Source organism: Abramis brama (assembly GCF_963993115.1).
Source record: "Abramis brama genome assembly, chromosome: 20".
Taxonomy (NCBI): domain Eukaryota; kingdom Metazoa; phylum Chordata; class Actinopteri; order Cypriniformes; family Leuciscidae; genus Abramis; species Abramis brama.
This window is the reverse complement of record NC_139982.1, coordinates 21,345,495-21,367,524: the sequence shown is the minus strand read 5'-3', so window position 1 is coordinate 21,367,524 and position 22,030 is coordinate 21,345,495. Positions and strand designations below refer to the sequence as shown.

The 22,030-nt window shown below is 40.7% G+C and overlaps 1 long non-coding RNA gene and 1 pseudogene across 2 annotated transcripts; one reads left to right on the top strand and one right to left on the bottom strand.

Annotated features, from left to right (window-relative positions):
- Positions 1-3,385: 3,385 nt before the first annotated feature.
- On the top strand, positions 3,386-18,689 carry LOC311071005 (interferon-induced GTP-binding protein Mx-like; annotated as a pseudogene). The gene is made up of 12 exons: positions 3,386-3,575; positions 3,803-3,940; positions 6,486-6,640; positions 6,717-6,855; positions 15,798-15,997; positions 16,356-16,434; positions 16,565-16,687; positions 17,038-17,174; positions 17,287-17,423; positions 17,545-17,621; positions 18,160-18,338; positions 18,467-18,689. The product of its transcript is annotated as an interferon-induced GTP-binding protein Mx-like (transcript).
- A 1,556-nt stretch (positions 18,690-20,245) lies between these two features.
- Positions 20,246-21,680, bottom strand: LOC311071119. The gene is made up of 3 exons (XR_014603758.1): positions 21,614-21,680; positions 21,228-21,300; positions 20,246-20,319 (listed from the first exon to the last, which is right to left on the bottom strand). It is a non-coding gene; the product is annotated as an uncharacterized lncRNA (long non-coding RNA).
- Positions 21,681-22,030: the final 350 nt, after the last annotated feature.

Genomic DNA, 22,030 nt, shown 5'->3' with positions numbered 1-22,030 from the left:
GAATAAAACACAATATGTTTGTTTATTTGGTTACACTTTTTTAAGGTGTCCTTGTTACTGTCACGTGAGGTTGCAGGAAGGCAGACGGAGACAAGGATATATTTCCAACACAAAGGTTTAATGCTAAATGATAACAGAACAGGAAGCAACACACACTATACACAACAGAGATCGGACAAGACTGACTGAACAGACAAAACTTCAAACACCGATGACACTGATTAACGGAACAAAGGTGATACAGATGAACTGATAATGACAGTGAAGATGATACGTGACAGACAAGTCCAAATGAGAACAAACTAAACCAAACACCACTGTGACAGTTACAGTGTACTTATACATTTAAGTACCGAGTATAATTATCAACTACGTTATAGAGTAAGGGTTTGGATGAGGGTTTGGTTCAGTTGCATGTAATTATGCATAATCTAGTTATTACTAGTAACTAAATGTAACGTGTAATAAGGACACTGTAAATAAAGTCTTACCATTTTTTCCAGACTTTGATCATCCATTCAAGTGGATAAAAGCTGTATGATCAGTGTTGGGGAAAGTTACTTTTTAAAAGTAATCTATTACAATATTGCGTTACTCCCTAAAAAAGTAACGGATTGCGTTACTTAGTAACCTTTTATGGAAAGTAATGCATTACATTACTTTTGTGTTACTTTCTCTCACCTGGGCTGGGCTTGCTTGTTTGTTTTTAATAACAAAAAAAGCTCTTGGCAAATGTAAAGGCCCTTTCACAACTAAAGTAAAATAAATAAGCCTCAGGCTGAAGGAAATGCAAATTGACGCCTGTACAGTAGAGGGTGCAGCACAAACAAACCTTTCAGCTGTGCTTTCATTTTGGATCGAAGAATAGGATGCAGGAGAAAAAAAGTTCAACACACTTACTCACTCAGCAATAAAATAATAATAATTAAAAAAAGAAACATAAATGTGACGTTTATTAGTATTTATTAGTATAGGTTGAAGTGGGTCATCGAAATTCAGCAGCAAAGACATTGGTTAATAAAGTGAGATTATATTAAAGTATATTTGTGTAATTTAATTTATTGTAGGTTTGTGTAATATTGTGAGATTGTATTTCACTGTTTTTATAAAATTTGAGTAATTCTGAATCTGTTTTTTTTTTTTTTTTTGCAAGTGAGATGAGTAAATGCCTGCTCACATTTAGTCTAAAACTACAATAACTATCATTTTTACACAGCGCACACACTTACAATTTCTCTTAACATAGGGACAGGAGAGTTGTCAGTCAGAAAAACAGTAACTTGCATACTCAGATATTTTATTGTAAATTTAAAAGTAATGCATTACTTTTCTAGTTACTTGTAATCTGATTACGTAACTCGAGTTAAGTTGTAATGCGTTTCCCCTAACATTGTATATTATGTGTATATGACTACAAGTATATGATTGGAAATAGCTGTCTGTGCAATAACAATATTTTAATCCCTGAAATGTTTCTATGGCAACAAAGAGTGAGGAGAGATGCATAAACTGCTTTGACTAGTATTAAAAGTTGATCATACAATTCTGGTCATAACTTTCTAAAGTCAGTTGCATAAAAAAATTATATTGGTCAAATTAAGACTGATTTAAGAAAGTATTGCTTTTTAATAAATAAAGTCAACATCAATTAAAGAGGAACATTGACATTTATTAACAACAGCCAAAACAGTGGCATCCTACCACCATACACACTAGGTCATCTCTGTTCACTTTCTGCATATGAGGCAACATATACTAGACAGGGTTGCCAGTAAAACAAACTGCTATCACTGCACATGGTGTGCAAAACAAAGAGGACCATCAGAGTCCCACCTTTTCATGGGGTGAACTCGGTGGGGTTCGACTGAACTATGAATGCAACACGGACCAAAGACATATGACTGATTAAAAACACGACGTGATATCACATTATGCAACCCTATAGGACAGAATGCTCAAGCATGTTTCTTTGGTGTTGCCCATTACAGGCATCCGAAGTGCCATCTCCTTGCAGCAGATCTTCATTTGTAATTCCTGGTGCTGTTTTGACTCTTTTACACGTTTTATAAGCTCTTCGTGAGTTCTCAGCTGGTAAAAATAAACCATCACATGTACGCACAAAAAATGAGCACATTTAGCCCAACACACAGGATTCTTTTTGTCACAAAATGTACATCGAAGCTGTTTTTTTGGGGGACTAAATGTATCATTTTCTTTTTTGATCATGGATCAAAAGAACCAAGCAAACTACATAACACATCCAAGACACAGTTTTAACATAGTTGCATTGTGCAACTGGCCCCTGATCCTGCCCTGCAGGCACATCAGGCACACCCACACACACACAAATGCATTTCCATTTAATCAAAATTTATGAAAATGTCTAACATTATTCTGTCTACTTTCAATTTCATTCTTATACACTATAAATTCAGTCTGACACACACATTTCAACTCTCTTTGATTTCTCAAATCAACATGAACACTGTGTTTGGGTGAAACCTAAATTGAATATTTTTTAAGAGTTATCCAAAAACAAGGACATTAACTATTCCCAGAACTAACTTTGTTTTTTCCTCTTTTGTTTTTCCATAAAATGAACAGTTCAAGCATATTTTCTTTATTCTCTTCTCGAGATCGAAGAAGTGATGATGACGAAGACAGTGATAGCTCTCAAAATGAAAGGTTAGTCAAAATTTTTATTTGCTTGTTACTAAACTATTTTTTTAAGATAGTTAATTGTAAATTTATTTAGAAATACATATTTTATGTGTTTATAGGCCTAATCTATTTCTTATTTCTTACAAAAAATTGGAAATTTATATGGTAACACTTTACAATAAGGTCTCATTTGTTAGTAGTTATTAACATAACTAACAATGAGCAATGCATTTGTTACAGTATTTATTAATCCTTATTAACATTAGTAAATAAAAAATACAACAATACATTGTCTGTTCATGTCAGTTCACAGTGACTAATGTTAAAAACACAAATGTTGGTTTTAATAACATATTAGTAAATGTTGAAATTAACACGAATAAATGCTGTAGATTACTTGGTTATTCTTAGGTCATGTTAACTAACATAGTTATTAACTAATGAAACCTTTTTGTAAAGTGTTACCATTTATGTTAATTTATAAATTTATTTTTAAAGTTCTTTACATTTGTATAATATTGAAAGTATTTTTTTAAAATCAAACCATTATATCATACAAATAAAAAAGTCACAAATACTAAAAATAAAGGTTTAATCAAAAATGGATTAAAACAAATAAAAGGGAAAGCATGTACATGAAAGGACATAAACTGAATAAGATAATAAAGTGCAATCAGTGAGGTTTTTTTAAACAAACGTACATTTTTGTCTTTATAGTGAGCAAATGAGGGGAGCAGTTCACAGTAATTTAGAGGAGAGCATTCGTCCATTCATTGATCTGATCGACACTCTGCGGTCAATTGGCTTTCACAAGGACTTGGCATTACCGGCTATTGCAGTGATCGGAGATCAGAGCTCTGGGAAAAGCTCGGTGTTGGAAGCGCTGTCTGGAGTTGCACTACCAAGAGGAAGCGGTGAGCAGTGTTGGGAAAGCTATTCAAGAAATGTTACTAAGAGTAGTTTACTCATAGAAAAGTTAGCTAAGTTGAAAGCTGCCTTTCAGAGAAAACTAGCTGGTTACATTTCTGCCCATAACTTGCAGTGAAGACTGTTTACATTCAAATTGTTTATGCATAGGCCTATTGTTCTTGTAATATTATCAGTTTTCTAATAAATTTTAACTGAACTGTGTTTGCTATAGGAATTGTCACCAGATGTCCACTAGAGCTGAGGCTGAAGAAGGTAACTGGTGAAGTCAGCTGGGAGGCTGTTATATCCTACCGTGATAAGAGAATTGAATTTGTGCATTCTTCATTGGTTGAAAGACATGTTGAAACAGGTTAGTAAAATTACTTTCTTTAAAAAGTGTTAAGAATAAAGTGTTCAAAGCTTGTAAAAACACTGTTGCCTAATATGCATTAACAGAGCCAAAGTGGTTGAGACTGAGGGAACATTAACACTCTGTGTGTAAAGTGTAATATAGATAGACTAAGCTACTACCAAATAAAGTCTAAATTTATTGTAACATTAACACAAAGTTAGGCCTAAATAAAATAGTCACACTTTTACAGGGTTAAATCCAAATCGATATTAATGTATTAACATTCACACCAGGACAATAACGAGGCCCTATGATTGTTTTAAAAATGTTACACATATAAAAGAATAGCACACCACAGTAGTCTACACTACAACTACAACGATAACGACAGAGAAACGATATAATTGGAATCATTTCAGAACGATTTTTTTCCAGCTGATGAAAAACTTTGACAGCCACTCAGAATAGGCTACAAGAGCTTGAGCATTTAAAGCGGCAGACGACAAACCTTGCAATGTGTGCTTAGAATAAGCAGAGCTTTATGGTGGAGTGGGGTAAAACGCTACAACGCAACAATAACTAACTATATTTTTAATATTAGTTCATTAATAACTATTCATATTCATCTACTGTTGTTTTAGCTTGTCTTTTTCATTTTAAGCTAGAACTGCTTGTACTCTGTTTTTTCCCCCTGTAAATTTATTAAAGGTCCCATTGCATGGATTATTTTATTATTTTAGAATGTTTCCTGGGGTGCCCTTATATTGTTAGTATGTTTTTTTAGATCAAAAATTGTAATAATTTAGAAATAAAAGGCATTTTTCCTAGCCTGATTTCATCCCCTGATTTGAACGCTCTGTTTGAAGGGGCGTGTCTGCTGAGAGACTTCAGCGTAAACGCCCACTGCTGTGATTGGCTGACATGCTTGCATATGAAATATCTGGCATTACATGTGGAACTATCTGGAAAACTTTTACTATTACAGCTATTATACGTTTTTACTATTACAGCTATCGGGATTAACGAATCGTGAGAAGTTTAAGTATTTAGATCTATTCCCATCACATAAAAGGTTGCAGTGATGAGCATTGAGCAGATGACAGCCTGTTGATCGCGTGAAAGAAGATCTTATCATTGCAACGCAGTTTCTGCACTCTCACTAATGATTTCACCAATGCAAACATGAGGTATATAAATACAGTAAGAGCTTCGTTGTGCAGTGTAACAGCGTCATTGATTTCATAACGAGTTTTGGCAAGTGTCCAGATAAACTCGCGCTGTGTGATTGACAGCTTGGGCGATTGGAAAGGGATTGTTCTTTGATCGCTTTCTGTATATATATTAATCACAGTTTAAGTAAGATTATTTTCATCCTACTAAGAGAAACGATGTGAAGTTGATCGCTACTTCCATAGTAAATCACTACTTACCGCTTGCTGGAATATAGTTGAAATTGCCCCCTTCATCAGTATGAAACGCTGAGAGAAGCCTGCTTGATATTATCCCAGGTTAGAAAAACAGTCCGTGGTGAAATGGACAGAGCAAACTAACAACTTCGAATTAAACTTTTGCGGTATCCGACTATAGATAAACATCAACCACGTCTGTTGACATTTCGCCATCAATACGCCTGTATTCCTGTGGGCGGAGGTTAGTCAAAACACGGTTCTAGTGACGTCATTAAAGAAGGAAGTAGAGGGATGTAGTCCAAACTGGGTGTTCGATGTAGTCGACTTCTGTTAAATAAAATATCTCGCTTGGCATTGAACTTTGAGCTTTATAATTTTACAGATATTATTTATACTCTAACAACAACATTACACACTAACTAAAGTTTGAAACATGGGATCACGAAGAACGGGACCTTTAAGCAAATTGCTTTGTCAGTGTGGGGGCATTTTGGGAGGCATTTTACCCCACCTGTGGGTCAAAACAACCCCTTGGTACAAATACATTTTTTGTTAAGAATCCAATAACAAGAAAACGCTGGACATTTTTCATACTTGGTTTATAATCTGTCATTGTCACTGAAACGATAACTATTCTAGACACATCTAAAAAAAAAAAAAATCCATAGAAAACAATTAGCCTACATGGTCCTCAAGGGGGCGTTTTCCCCACATACCATATTGTTCCTTGCTGTTTACGTTAATATCTTTATGGTTATCAATAGTTAGCCTATTGCTCTTGGTGTGAATGGGCCTTTAGTCTACTACAGTATTTTCTGGAAATTAAGTCGCACCTGACACACTGCACTGACACCAATGTTGACAATCACCAAATTACAGTTCAGATTTTATCCTATAAAACAAACAAATGATAGTGACATTCATTATAAACAACATTTACAAGAAACCCAAGCTTAGCCTATCAAATTTATTTAAAGCGAAACTGCTGGCGTGTGAGAAATTCGCTGAATAAACCTCTGTAGGTACCACTGTCATTCGGCACAAATTCAAATGTGTCAAAAATGTTTGCATGCTTGAAGTGATTTGCATCGAACATATTTTAAAACAACATATTTTAATTTATTAATAAACTAAAACATACAAATGTGTTATAGCCCAGAATGAGCTGGCAGGAAAGGGGGTAGGAATATTTGATGAGCTCATCACTTTAGAGGTCATGTCACCAGATGTGTGTGACCTCACACTGATCGATCTACCTGGAATTGCCAGAGTCCCAGTAAAAGGACAACCAGAGGATATTGGAAACCAGGTGAGCAGCATGATCTGATTTTACAAGTCACATTCTGTACAATACCAGTTTTAAAACTATGTCTCATGTCTTGTAGATTAAAAGTCTTATAACAAAGTTTATTGAGAAGCAAGAGACTATAAACCTGGTAGTGGTCCCTTGTAACACTGACATTGCAACAACAGAAGCTTTAAAAATGGCACAAGAAGTAGATCCTGAGGGCAGAATAACTATCGGTAATGTACTCTCTCTCACCAAATAACTTTGATTTATGAGCACCTGTGTCAACAAATGCACATTTTACTGTTCTTAACTATTTGGTTTTTTTTACTGATGTAACTATTCTTATTTTTAACATTTAACTATTTTTTGAAATGTTTGATATATAATTAAATGTTTTGAAAGGATTATCCTCGGTCATCTGGGTAGACAGTTTTCAGATTTACAAGATCCATTACAATTTGCAAAACAAAAAGGTGTGGGAGTAGATGATGTCATACTTTTTATGTTGCATAATATTTATAATAATTTGGAAACAACTGCCAGTTCTGTTAGGATTATGTTTTTGCGTTTTAACCTACACAGTACTATGTAGCTATTGGATTATCTTCTATGTCGACCCCAGTTTGTTAGGCTGAGTGATAAAATGTCTGACATTATTATGACAAAAAAATTTTTTTTTTACTTTTATTGTATACTTCTGACTATAGGCACACTCAGACATTTTGTATACAAAAGTTCTCTTACGAGAGTACTCTTGTTGCGCAAGTTTAGCTTACGCTACGGGAAAAACTCCTTTTCTCGAGAATACTGAAGTAAGAAAATTATCCTTAATTTTCCAGAATGTAAAACGCATTTGCTGCAGCAGGCAGACATAGGCGAGACAGCTCGCGCACCTATTGGCTTCTCTGCAGCAACTGCTGCAACCTATCAGTGCGTCTTGGCATGACTCCAGCGCCAATGGGAAGCCTTCCCGCGCTACGTCATGACCCGCCAAAATGGGTGTGGCCTTGAGCCTATAAATATCCCACGCGCGGGTTGCACAATGATTTCGTCTCCTTCAGCAAGTGAATTCACTTCGCTGGATCTCTGGGAAGAAGCTGCGCCGTAGAAAAGCCTTCAGCGGGACGAGCTCGAGATTCGAGGACGCCGGCCGGATTGCCGCCTTTGCTCGCCGTACCTGCTGCGCTATCCGGCACCCATATCCTTTTTCCACTGCTCAGTGTGTGTTCGCCGCTGCGACACACGCGTTTCCTAAAAGAGCAAAGACATTTTTAAATGCCAACCATGTCCTGCGGCTCATGCAGAGCCGTTCTCAGTGACGGGGACTGCCATGTGCTGTGCGCTTCCTGCCTGGGAAAGGATCACGCGGACCACGCGCTCGCTGATGGCGGCTGCCAGGAATGCGAATCCCTGCCTCTCTCGACCCTGCGGGCTCGACAGGCCTCGTTTCGTGTTAAACGCTTCCCCCATGCCTTCTGTTGGGCCGCACTGTAAAAAGCGCCACTCTCAAAGGCCACCAGAACCTTCGGTGAAGGAGAACTCGCCGGCGGCGTCCCCGCGAGCCTCCTTCTCGGAGTCCCCCGTCTCTTTCCTCGACGGCCAGCGCCCCGCTGCGGTCGAGATGACAGAACGGGATGTTATGGAGGAGGACAGCTGCTCTCTCCTGGCGTCCAGGAGCGAGGAATGGTCGGTCTCTATCCCTGACCCCACCCCGTCGACACAGGAGTCCAGCGTGAGGGCCTCGGTTGACGCTGAGCTTCTCCGCCTTCTCTCGAAGGCCGTCGAAGACCTCTGCCTTGACTGGACCACGCCCCAGGAGCCTGCGCCCAACAGGTTGGACGGTTGCTTCCTGACAGGACGTGCTCTGCACCTGTTTCTAGGCCCGCTCCCTTCCTCCCCGAGCTTCACGACGAGCTCTCCATATCGTAGGGAGCCCCGTACTCGGCCAGGCTGAGATCCTCTGTCTCTTCCACGCTCTCTGCGGTCGACAGCGCGAGAGACAAGGGATATCTCTCTGTTCCTCCGGTTGAGGAAGCAGTAGCAGCGCACTTGTGTCCGCCCTCCGCTGGATGGCGTGCCAAGTCAACTCTGCCCACCAAAGCCTGCTGGACCACATCAGCCTTGATCAGTCGCGCTTACGCTGCCGTCGGTCAGGCCGCATCTGCACTGCACGCCATGGCGGTTTTGCGGATCCACCAGGCAAACCTCCTCCGCTCTCTGGACGAGGCTGGACCAACTAAGGAGTGTGTGACGGATTTGAGGAGTGCGACGGACTTGGTACTCAGAGCTACTAAAGCCGCCGCCCAGGCCATCGGCCGCAACATGGCTTCCTTAACCGTCACAGAGCATCACTTGTGGCTTACCCTGTCCGACATGTCAGAGTCCGACCGTGCCACCTTCCTCGACGCTCCTATCTCTCCGACTGGTCTCTTCGGTCCCTCAGTTAAAGGCTTCCCGGAGCGTTATTCAGAGGTGCAGAAAACATCTCAGGCCATGAGACATTTTCTGCCGCGGCGTTCCAGTTCTGCAGCAGGCCGTGCTAAGAAACAACCGCCTGCTCGAAGAACGGCCCCCCACCGCCTCCGCCTCCCGCCCAGCAACAGCACCAGGCCCGGGATGCACGCCAGCGCTTGCGCTCGTCGAGCCGCCGCAGACCGCTGCCTGCCCGGGGACCTAGACCCAGGCTCGCGCCCAGCTTCGAACTTCCCAAGTCTTCCTAGCCCTCCTAGGAAAGCGCCGATGGTTAAGTCCCGCTGCGGCCGGACCACCGTCGACATCAGCGCGAACCGCTCTCGCAGTTCCCTCAACAGATGTGACTCAAAGAGTGTACTTAGCAGCCAACGAGCCGGTTCCAAAACTCGCTCGCCTGCACACAAACGCCGTTTTTACAGCGACCCACATAAATCTCAAAAAGTGCATTATGTCTGGTCATATTCCGGCTAAGGCCGAAGGTGTTTTGAATGTAGCAAAGGTGCCCGCTGCCCAGTGCCCACCCATGCACATAAACACTAACCTCTCTGTGTGTCACACTCATCTAGGGTCGAATACAATAAAGCTGGCTCAGGCCGCTCGACCACTAAGTGTAGGAAAAGTGCCCACTGCCCAGTGTTCACCCCTACACACACGCACTACCCATGCAGTGTCTCACACCACCACAGGGTTCATATCAGTCAAACCGGCTCACGCCGTTCATGTTTTAAGTGTAGGAAATGTGTTCGCTGTACAGCGCTCACCCCTGCCCGTGAAAACGACTGTATCTGCGCTACGCACACACATATCGCCTCAGCGTATGAACCCAGCACGAGCTGGCAGTGCTTCAAGTGCAGATCACGTGTCTGCCTCTCAGCACACACACTTTGTGAAAAACTCTCTGCGCCTCGTGCCGCGAGCTCACACAGCTGTGCCTGTAATACAGCATCTCCCCATTCATACGACCGGGGTGCAAGCTACAGAGCCACCACACAAAACACTGTCTGCCCCATTCAAAACGAACATGATGAACGAACCGTTTCATCATGGTTTGGTCTCCGGGTCCCTAAATGTGAGCGACCGGAACCCAGACTTCATTCTACCCCTTCATTCTAGCGAATTTGCTGAGAAAAGGGGCAGTGGAACACATTCCATTAGCCCAGAGCGAGTCAGGGTTTTACAGCCGTTATTTCTTAGTACCAAAGAAAGACGGCGGACTCCGCCCTATATTAGATCTCAGACGTTTGAACAAAGCGCTGATGATACGCTCATTCAAAATGATCACAACCAGACAAATCCTCGCTCGAATTCGACTGGGGGACTGGTTTATATCTATATTTCAGATCCAAATAGCTGCCCGTCACAGGCAATTCTTGAGATTTGCCTTCGAGCGTGAGACGACGGGGCGTGAGAGTCCTGAATTATCTGGACGACTGGCTAATTTTAGCCCAGTCAAAGGAGGAACTGGTGTTACACAAGACATTACTGCTGGCCCATCTGGATCAGCTGGGTCTCAGAGTCAACTGGGCCAAGTGCGTTCTATCCCCCAGTCAGGAAATATCTTTTCTGGGGATAGAGTTGGACTCCAGGTCTATGACAGCGCGCCTGATGCGGGAACGCGCGGCGGCAATTCAGCGCTTTGCAGCAACATTCGCCGTAGGGAAGAATCTTCCCCTCAAAATGTTTCAGAGGATGATGGGTCTCATGGCCTCAGCCTCGACGGTGCTGCGGCTGGGTCTGCTACACATGCGCCCTTTTCAGCTGTGGCTGAGACGGCGCGTACCAGCAAAAGCGTGGAAGACAGGTTCACTTCGTCTCACAACAAATCAGACATGCGTTGCAGCTCTGAAACCGTGGATGAAAGCCGGCTGGTACCAGTCCGGTGTGAACTTAGGTGCCACCTCAAAAATCAAAGTCATCTCGACAGACGCCTCCAACACGGGTTGGGGCGCCCTGTAAGAAGGGAGACCTTCCATGGGCCTGTGGTCAGATGCAGAAAAGCGTCTACACAAACTATCTAGAGATGAAAGCGGTCGAAAACGCCCTTCAGTTCTTTCTCCCTGTATTAAAGAACCACCACGTTCTGGTCAGAACAGACAACACCTCGGTGGTGTCTTATATAAATCGCCAGGGCGGCCTCAAGTCCCGGAGTCTTCTTGCATTAGCAAGATGCCTCCTCATATAGGGCCAGCACAACCTGCGCTCGCTGAGAGCGGCGCATGTGCCAGGCGTCCTGAACGTGGGCCCAGATATGCTATCCAGGGCCAAGCTCTCCCCAGGGGAGTGGGCTCTGCATCCCATGACGGTGCAAAATATCTGGGCCATTTTCGGGGAAAGCGGAGGTAGACCTGTTCATGTCACAGACCAACGCTCACTGCCCAATGTTCTTTTCAAAAGAAAGGGACGCGCTGGCCCAAAACTGGCCCAAGCGCCCTCTCTATGCGTTTCCCCCGGTCGCCTTGTTACCTCAGGTAATCACCTCAGGTAATGCTCGATACTCCTGATAGCCCCGCTATGGGAGAATCAAGTATGGTTCCCAAAACTGATGGAACTGGGGAACACAGCTCCATGGCCAATTCCGCTGTGTTCGCCGAATGGTGTTCAGCTCATGACTTTAACCCGCTAAGTGGTGAGGTAGCAGTGGTGCTTTCTTTCCTGCAAGAGCTGCTGGACAGCGGGAGAACCCCATCCACGCTCAAGGTGTATGTGGCGGCTATAGCGGCTTTCGCGAAGCCCGCGAACGGCCAGTCACTGGGAAAGAACGACCTTATAATCCGTTTCCTCAGGGGTGCTAGGAGGCTTAACCCTCCTCGACCACCCTCGGTTCCAGCGTGGGACCTTTCCACGGTCCTCGAGGCCATGAAAGGTAGACCATTCGAACCATTACATGCGGTGGAACTAAAGTACCTGTCCTTCAAAACCGCTTTTCTGCTGGCGCTGGCCTCAGTAAAGCGAGTGGGCGACCTGCACTCGTTCTCAGTGAGCGCTACGTGCTTGGAATTTGGGCCTAACAACTCTAAAGTTATCCTCAAACCAAGGCATGGTTACGTCCCGAAGGTGCTTGCGACTCCATTCAGAGCGCAAGTCATTTCCCTTTCGGCACTCCCTGCGTCTGACATGAGGCCTTTCATGGCCTCGAGGACGCGATAGCATCCACTATCCATCTGGACAGGGTCTGTTTCGAGATGGCCAGCCCTTTGACGCAGCCACCGAATGAAACGAAAAGCTGCTCTGTTTGCCTATAGGCGGCAGAGCGTTGCACATAAATCCTTAAAGCCCTCACTGGGCAAAGGAGGTTAACCCAACCTGGATTGTCCCTTGGGGCTTAGGGCCCACTCGACTAGAGGTATGGCCTCGTCGTGGGCATGGACAAGTGGGGTATCACTTCATGATATTTGTATGGCAGCAGGCTGGGCCTCGCTGTCTACATTTATGAGGTTTTATAACCTAGAAGTGCCTGCCTTACAGGCCAGGCTGTTCTCAGTCTGATGTACCATATTAACACTGTCTACCCAACCCAATTTGATTAGACTGTTGATATGCTGCAATGTCCTGTGGGCTTATGCAGTTATAAGGTTGAGGTATTGCCATAACTGTATATGTGCAACCGTGAGTATATATATATATATATATATATATAATGTATATATATATATATATATTAGGGGTGTAACGATACACCAATGCCACGGTTCGGTTCATATCACGGTTTTGGAGCCACGGTTCGGTTCGGTTCGGTTCTGTTTGCTGTGGGGGCAGGGTTCATGGCAGGGCACCAGCAATAATAACACTAGATTCACTTTTAACTTAATAAAAACAACAACAACAACAATAATCTAACTTATTAACTTTAACTTTATTAACTTAACTTTATACAGTGGCTTCACGTTTTCTTTAGAGCAGTTAGCACACCTGAGTTAACTAAAATGAAATAAATGCCTCCACTGACTAGTCAGAAATAAACTGCACACCTGAGTAGGGTTGCCAACTTCAGAAAAGGAAAATGCGGGACAATCGTGGTTCTTTATAGGAAAACGAGGGACACTCAAAATATTTGTACTGTATCGCACAATGTACATAATTTCAGTGTCTGCAAACTGTAGTTAAGTATATGTTTAAAAGGTTATCAGACAAACACATTTGTATTGCTTAACCTATTTATGTACAATTTAATTCTAAAAATAATTGTAATGTCATACAAACAAAATGTCACATTACAAACAAACCACCATTCAAAATAACAGCATTTATCTGAAATAGAAAGCTTTTTTAACATTATACATAGGCCTACAGTTCAAAAGTTTGAGGTTAGTAAGAGATTTTTTTTTGGGAAAGAAATTAAAGAAAGTAATTGCCTACTTTTATTCAGCAAGGATGCATTAGGCTAATCAAAAGTGACAGTAAATTATAGTGTTACACAAGCTTTCTATTTCAAATAAATCTATTATGATCTTTACATTCTTCAAAGAATCCTGGGGGAAAAAACAAAACAGTTTTAAACATTAATAATAATCAGAAATATTTTGCGAGCATATTATTCCCTCAGGTAGATTTCATGTTTTCTTGCGTGGCTGGATGTTGGACTCATGAACAATAATCACGTTGTTTGCATTCGCCAAAATTGATTTGCCGAAATCAAAACGTGGACAGTGAGAATTACCGTTAGCGCGAGACGAGTCCGGCTTGAAGCGGAAGCGACCAGACGGCAGAGGATTATGTTCGCAAATCAAACAATGATTTGTCTCAAAACGATGATTAAAAAAAGCTGTGATATGTCATCATATTGGATGATGACGGTGTCAGTGATCATTCTCAAGTGTCGTGATCAGCACTGCTGCTGTTGTATCAGTCAGTGGTTGTGACCGGAGGGTCTTCAATCTCAATATGCCGCGGAGTTGCCATCCTGAAGTGCGTATGTAAACTCCCGAGCGTGATCGATCACCCAAATCACGTGACATGCATTTTATTTAGTAAATAATATTTAGTAAAACTACAGCTCTTATTAGTTGTTAAAAGTGTACTCATTAATAACTATTTAATCAAATGTCAAGGAAGAAAAAAATAGTTTTGTGACAAAGTGATGTGAGAGTTGGGCCGGGGCAGCAGGGGGCGGGGCGCGTTCGGTTCGGTTCAGTATCGCGGTTCGAACCGTGGCTGTTGTATCGCGGTTTTTCGGTTCGGTTCGAATATCGTTACACCCCTAATATATATATATATATATATATATATATATATATATATATATATGTATATGTATATGTATATGTATATATATATATATATATATATATATATATATATATATATATATATGTGAGTCGTCCCTCCCCGTCTACCGCTCTGTGTGTATTCCACTGATATGAGCCCCGGGCACACTGCCCTTGGGACATTAGTGTTGGAAATTTCGAACGCACGGCGTTTTACATGGGGTTCCCGTAGCGTAAGCTAAACTTACGCAACACGAGAGTACTCTCGTAAGAGAACGACACTCGGTTACTAACGTAACCTCGGTTCTCTCTAGAGAGGGAACGAGTGTTGCGTACGCTGCCGTGCTTGTGCTGCATTATGGTTTCGCTTCCAGTCGACTGAAATCATTGTGCAACCCGCGTGTGGGATATTTATAGGCTCAAGGCCACACCCATTTTGGCGGGTCATGACGTAGCGCGGGAAGGCTTCCCATTGGTGCTGGAGTCATGCCAAGACGCACTGATAGGTTGCAGCAGTTGCTGCCTGCTGCAGCAAATGCGTTTTACATTCTGGAAAATTAACGATAATTTTCTTGCTTCAGTATTCTCGAGAAAAGGAGTTTTTCCCGTAGCGTAAGCTAAACTTACGCAACACTCGTTCCCTCTCTAGAGAGAACCGAGGTTATGTTAGTAACCGAGTGTCGTTTTCAGACGATACTGCCCTTGTGGGTTTAATAAATCAAGGTAATGATGTGGGCTATAGAGGAGAGGTTGAATTATTTCTTACATGGTGTGATGAAAATTTCCTAAAATTGAATGTGGAGAAGAAGTTGATCATTGATTATAGACAGGAAAAAAAGTGATACTACCAATGACAATTAAAGGTCAATAGAGATTTGTTCAGTCTTATGAAAATATTGGCGTCCATTTGGATAGTAAATTAAACCGGAAGAAGAACAGTGAGACTGTTTTTAAGAAGGCACAATCAACACTATTCTTTTTGAGGAAGTTGAGTTCCATTGTTGTCAGTAGGAAGCTTCTTTATGTTTGTTATCAGGGAATCATGGTCAGTGTTTTGTTTTATGCAGTGCTCCATTGGGGATATAGTAGTAGTAGATGATAAAAATAGGATTAATAAACTGATTAGAAAGACTGGTTCGGTTAGTGGCCTTAATCCTGATTCACTTGAGGTCATTGTGGAAAAGAGAACAAGGGCAAAATTAAAATGATTCTGTTTTACAAAGGTCATCCACTACACTGTATCTTTAGGTGACTTAAAAGCTCATTTAGTGGAAGATTATGCCTCAGTGTTCTACAGAGCGATTTAGAAGGTCTTTTTTATTCCTACTGCAGTTAGGTTTTTCAATGTTGTGTAATTTTTGTGCATGTTTTGATTGTTGTTCTTTTTAATGTTCAATTGTCTATTTGTGTTGTTTGTAATGTGGAATGGTGGCAATTGAGTTTCCCCTTAAGGGATTAATAAAGTTTTGTCTTATCTATTTTTCATTCTCATTATACAGCTATTTTGACCAAGCCAGATCTCATAGACAAGGGAACAGAGAAGGACATCATGGCCATTGTCCACAACAAAGTGATTCCTCTCCACAAAGGTTACACCATGGTGAAGTGTAGAGGACAACAGCAGATCGATGAGAAAATTCCTCTGGAGGAGGCGACACAAATAAGAGAGAGATTTCTTCCAAAACCATGACCATTTCAGGTTACAGTCTGTTTTTCTAATTGAACTTTGTGTTCCCAAAAATGATTCTGATTCACACCGTTTAGGTCAGATTTTGTTTTCAGTTTCAACCAGTTTTCTACTCTCACACAGTGGGGTTCACAGTGATGCCACAGAAGAACAGTTTTTGGTTCTCCAAAGAACCTTTTAGTGAACAGTTCTTAAACATTTTTTTTTTGTGTGTGAAGAACATTTTATACACTAGCATCCTTTTCCATAAAGAACCTTCTTTTTGGGATTAAAAATGTTCCATGGACGTTACTATTCTTAATAGCTGGTTAGCAAGATATTTGGAATAAACTAAACCACCTTACAAAAAGCGCTTTGTCATTTTCAACAGATGCCTCTTGAATGAGGATAAAGCAACTATTAAATGTCTTGCTTTCAAACTGACACAAAATCTTGTTGATCATATCAAAGTAAGTTTTTAAATGTCTCACTCTAAAGGCCTGTTTACACTTAACATCAATTTACTGTAGATGTATTGCAAAAATGCAGATAGATTGCGAGACTATAATAAATCATGTTTTTTTTATCCATCTTTGCCAGAAATCACTGCCACAGCTCACTGAGCAGATAAAAACACAGTTGTGGGAAGTGAAGAATGAGCTCAAGGAGTGTGAGGCTGGACCGCCACTGGACACTAAGGGAGCCAAACAGTTCCTCATTAAAGTAGGATCTCAAGTCATCGCATCTTCTTGCTTCTGAGAATTATCATTTGGAGTTCAAGCTGCTAGAAGAACCATATTGTGTTTGTTGTGATTTTCTACTTCTTCCTTATGTAACGGCTCTAAAAATATCTTGGCGTCAGAGATAGTCCCAAATCTCATCATTGTTCAGGCACATGTACACCCCTCTGTCTGACACTAGGTGGTGCTATGGTTATGGTAGAGTTCGTATTCTAAATTATTTTCACACCCAAATGTCTTTTTCAACCTCCTCAGCCAGAGACAACACTTTTGCCGTAAAATGATATTGTACAATAACATGTTCATGTAACAAATATTTTCTCTTTATCACAGATCCTAACAAGATTCAATGATCAAATCTACTCCTTATCATCAGGGGAGCTGATTAATGCAGAAAATTTGTTTGTCCAACTTCGGGCTGAATTCAAGAAGTGGAATGATCATCTTAACAGCACAAAAACATCCTGTCAGTATATTTTCAATATTAAACATTAAACCTTGAATTCACTGTTGTTGGGATTTTACAAGAAAGTTAAAGTTAATTTAATGTGAAATCCATCTTGTTCCTAAACAAGTTTGCAGTTTGAAAGAGTTTAGCCAGAAATATAGAGGGAGGGAACTGCTCGGTTTCAGCAACTACAGAGGGTTTGAGTTGGTTCTGCAGGAGCATGTGGCCAAACTTAAGAAGCCAGCCATTGAATTGCTCATTGCAATCAAAGGTACCATCACACGTCTGATCTCCAATATAAAACCAAAAGATTAGATCACAATTGAATTAATGTTTAATAGCACATATTGTGAAACTTGTGAATCTTTCTGATGTATGCATGTCTCCTGAAGCCATCATCCTCAAGCAATTCAAAGATGTGTCCTATAGATGTTTTCAGAAGTACCATGTACTTCAAAACATCACTGTGGTAAATATTGCTACAATAATCTCTTTTCTCTCTCTCTTTTATTCACAATTCATCAACTCACACATTGGTTATAGTAAATGGAAGCTCAAGCATGATTGCTTGATGTGCAAGAACCAATGAGGTTCATTCTTGTGTGTTACGCAGCACGTTTGAGCTTCCTCAAGAAGGTTGAGCTTCTGTTTATGTTCTCTGATCAATGTTTAAATGTGAAAAAAGCCTAAATTCAGCGTCTGTTCATCATTTAAAGTGATCGTGTCTCTTCAGAAATGTTTTACTAAACCGCTCTATTCATATGGATTATTTTTACGATCTCTTTCTAAACTTTTTGAAGTGTCAAAGTGGTAGTGGTAGGTTTTTAATGACATGAGGGTGAGTAAATGACGACAAAATTATTATTTTTTGATGAAAATATCCATCTTTGCAATGATAATCAACATTATGCCACAAATGCTTTTAATTGAACTGAATTTGTACTGATCCCGAAATATCCCTTTAATCAGGTACTCTTTCCTCTGTACTTCTTTATTTGAAACCATAGAACAAAATCTACAATATTCAGTCAAGTCAGGAAGACAAAACGGAGCAGAGGATCTTAGAGCAGTTTGAAATGGAAAACATGGTCTACACTCAAGATCCCATTTACTTGAAGTTCTTGAGTGAGATTAGTGAAGACACATTTTCAGAAGATCAGTTACCTGTCTTTGACATAAAGAGCAAGTACAGTGAAATGCTCCAGGCATATTATGAGCTAGATATTATTTCAGTAACAAATATTATTGTTTTTCTCCATGACTGAATGGACTGCAGTACTAGTTTGTGGATGTTACTCTTTGATTGTCTTTCAGATTGTGGTGCAGCGAATGGCTGACCAACTGCATGATGATCTCATTTTTCATGTTGAAGCAGACTGCTCAGCTCCTGTCTACTGACATGTTGAGTTTACTGGATGGGGCAAATGTGGGTGAGCTCCTGTTTGAGGACTCTGAAGTTGGTACAAGACGCAGATTCCTACAGGCTCGCTTGGACCGTTTAACTGCTACTCAGGAAGTACTTAGTGATTTTAATTGAGGGACCTACTGACTTGTCATGTCTGTTTTTGTTATGAACATGTTGTGATTTCTTGATCTCCTCATGCGTTCTTCTTCTTTTGATGTCTTATGGCGGTTGTCAAACCAGCTTATGGTAGGCTACATATTCCACCACCTACTGGGATGGAGTGTGAGGTGTTGATATCAAGAGTAAATGTAAAACCTATATTTCATTATATAACTGTAATTTTCAGAATATTTATAAGAGTTTTATGAGTAATCGATTGTCACGCGCGTGATCATAGGTAACTAAACCTATGCGTGTGAACTCGACAATCGATTACTATGGGCTTCGACCGAAAACAGGAAGAAAATACAGGTATGTGCGCACGCTGGCTGAAATAACATCATTTTTATTCATATCTTTCACATCTACTGCAGTCAGATTCACCCGCGTTCACTCTGAAGGAATCACTCACATTAGCTGTGCACTTGTAATGACACATCAAGGATGTTAAGAGGCTAAAAGCAGGTTTAAAACTTGCCCCATTGAAGTCAACAGGGTGCAAATTTTAAAAAGAGGATAACATGGTGTAGGCAACACCGATTTTTGTCTTTGTTCTCTGTATTGACAGCACTCCAAATTTACAAAAAAATGAGCTCAATGTTAAAATTGACCGGAGTTCTCCTTTAAGACTTTCAGACTATGTTCGTACTGATTGGGCTATGGGTTTTGTAAGAAAAGGTTTAAGAAACAACAAATGCTTGATAAAATGTTTAATTTATGGTTAAAACCAACACATACATACCAAACAATAATGGGCTGACTGAGTGTGAAAGGTCCTTTTGGTCTTTTCAGCTGAAAAAAGAGAAAAGAAAATATCATTATGTATAATATATAGCATTTAAAGGAAAAAGTACTTATTTACCTTACAAATTGTGGATGTTTCATTATAAAGCATTAAAACCATGGCAAGTGTTGTGGTAAATATGCATTTACAACAAATATCACTGGGGTAAAAGCATGGTAAGTTTTGTGATTACTGTCCTTTACTACACCAATTACAGTAAAACTAAGGTTACTGAGGTTTAAAGCATGGAAAGTTCTGTGGTTACCGTCCTTTTACCACACCTATCACAGTAAAACTAGGGTTACTGTGGTAAAAGCATGCTAAGTGTTGTGGTTACTGTGGATTTACTATAAGTATCACATTAAAACTACCAATAGTGTGGTAAAAGCATGGTAAGTTTTGTGATTACTGTCTTTTTACTACACTTATCACAGTAAAACTAATGTTAATGTGGTAAAAGCATGGTAAGTGTTGTTTTTACTGTGCTTCTACTACAAATACAACTTTGGAACTAATTTTACTACTTTTAATCTGATCTGAATATGATTAACTGATTGAAGGTCTATAGGCCTATTAGCACGTCACGTGTTTAATCACCCTGTTTTGAATTAGAAAGCAATGAAACGCAAAGCCTCCGTGGAGCTGACAGCTATGCAATGAATGAACGTGAGATAATCTGATTAATATCGACAAACAGAAAAGACATTATATCACACATTATTAGGACAGCGTATTTACTACTTACCAACATCTGACACGTGAACTGATGCCAAATATCGCGATATGTTCGGAACGAGACTTCTTCAGCGCGATTTCCTACTGATAATATATAATTTTACAAATATCAATAAACAGCAAAGCAATCCAGCTTCCCTGGCAATAAAATCTAAATAATAACATTAAAAAAATACATAAGGATGAGTTGTTTTGGTGAGATTTTCGCATTAGTAGGTCAGCAACAATAGAGCTCGGGCGTAGACGTTATGGAATGATGCATTGTGGGCATAAGTGAACGCGCCAGAGAGAAATGCAAATTGCATACGGATTAACTTACATAAGCAGAGAGCTGTCTGTTTTCTTTCGTTTTGAATTGTTTGTTTAAAAGTAGACACTTTTAGAAAAGTAGAACCTGTCACTGGAGGCTCACTTGCAGTTCACAAATGGATGAGTGCAAGATCTGCAGATCTACAAAGTAAACGCGGAGAAAACAATCGTTCGCACCGTGAACCAAGCATCAGTGGTGACACACACACACACACACACACACACACTTGTCAGATTCTGTGAGCTACGAAGCTTGTCTATGTGGGTTTGTTACACTTCAGGAGTTATTTATTATACGTGCAATAATCCACTGTTTTCGTCCGGTTGACGACCAGCGGCGACCCAAGCCATATAGGGAAAACTAATATGATTTATGAGGCGTTTGCCCTGTCGATCATGAGACCGATTACAGCAGTTCACAATACAGCAATACTGAACCATTTTCCAAAAAATAACCTAAATTAATGACCAAATGATCAACGTTACCTACTGCCTACTATACGCTACTATACAGAACATCTACTTCCGTACCGTGATTCCCACAATGCATTGCGGCGTGACGCAACGATCCCGAGCTCTATAGCACAAAACTTTCAAGTCACTCTGGGTAACGTTAGGTGTAAGCTGATTAATATCGACAAACAGAAAATACATTATATCAAACATTATTAGAGACTACTTACCAACATCTGGCACACGTTAACTGATGCCAAATATCGCGATGTGTTCGGAACGAGACATCTTCAGCGCGATTTCCTACTGATAAAATATTATATTTGATATGATATCGTAGAAATATGTATAGGCTATTTAAATGATTCAAGCCTTGTACAATATGATAGGCTACTCGAATGAATGGAATAAGCACAACACGATCACAAATCAAACAGCGCGTTAATTGCCGTCTCTGCGCGTCTCCGTCTCTCAACAAACCAGCTCTATAGCCTAATCAAATAAGATTCATATACATTAATTACTACTTGATATGTCAATTTAAATGTATTAAACTTCGTATGATGTGATAAACTACATGATATATTTCTTTGTCTCACTATCTCTTGAAGCTGACCGTTGTTGTCCCCGTGCGTATTTGGCGCTGTGAGTTTTTCTTCCACTGCAACTTTGCATCGATGCTGTCTGATTAGAAGCTCCGGCTCCCATAGGAACCTGAGACTCGTGCACTGCACATGCGCAGTGGCTCGTCTAGCCTGGGTTTGGTCGGACTCTGAATGAGCCAAGTGGATTTGAGCAGTAGCGTGGAAATCAACGCTGTAGCTAAAACGCGGAATGGAGTTTAATTTATAAGGGCATTCCTCAAGTGGAATGGATTTGACTGACGGCGCTCTGAAGAGTGAACAGACTTGCGCTGAATTAGAGACGGTAAAAGTGAGTGGGTCCAATATCATTGGTCTTAAAAAGTGGGTGGTTCTTGTCCCACCCATATACAATGGTTCCGACGCCCATGGATTAAATTACGTGACCATAT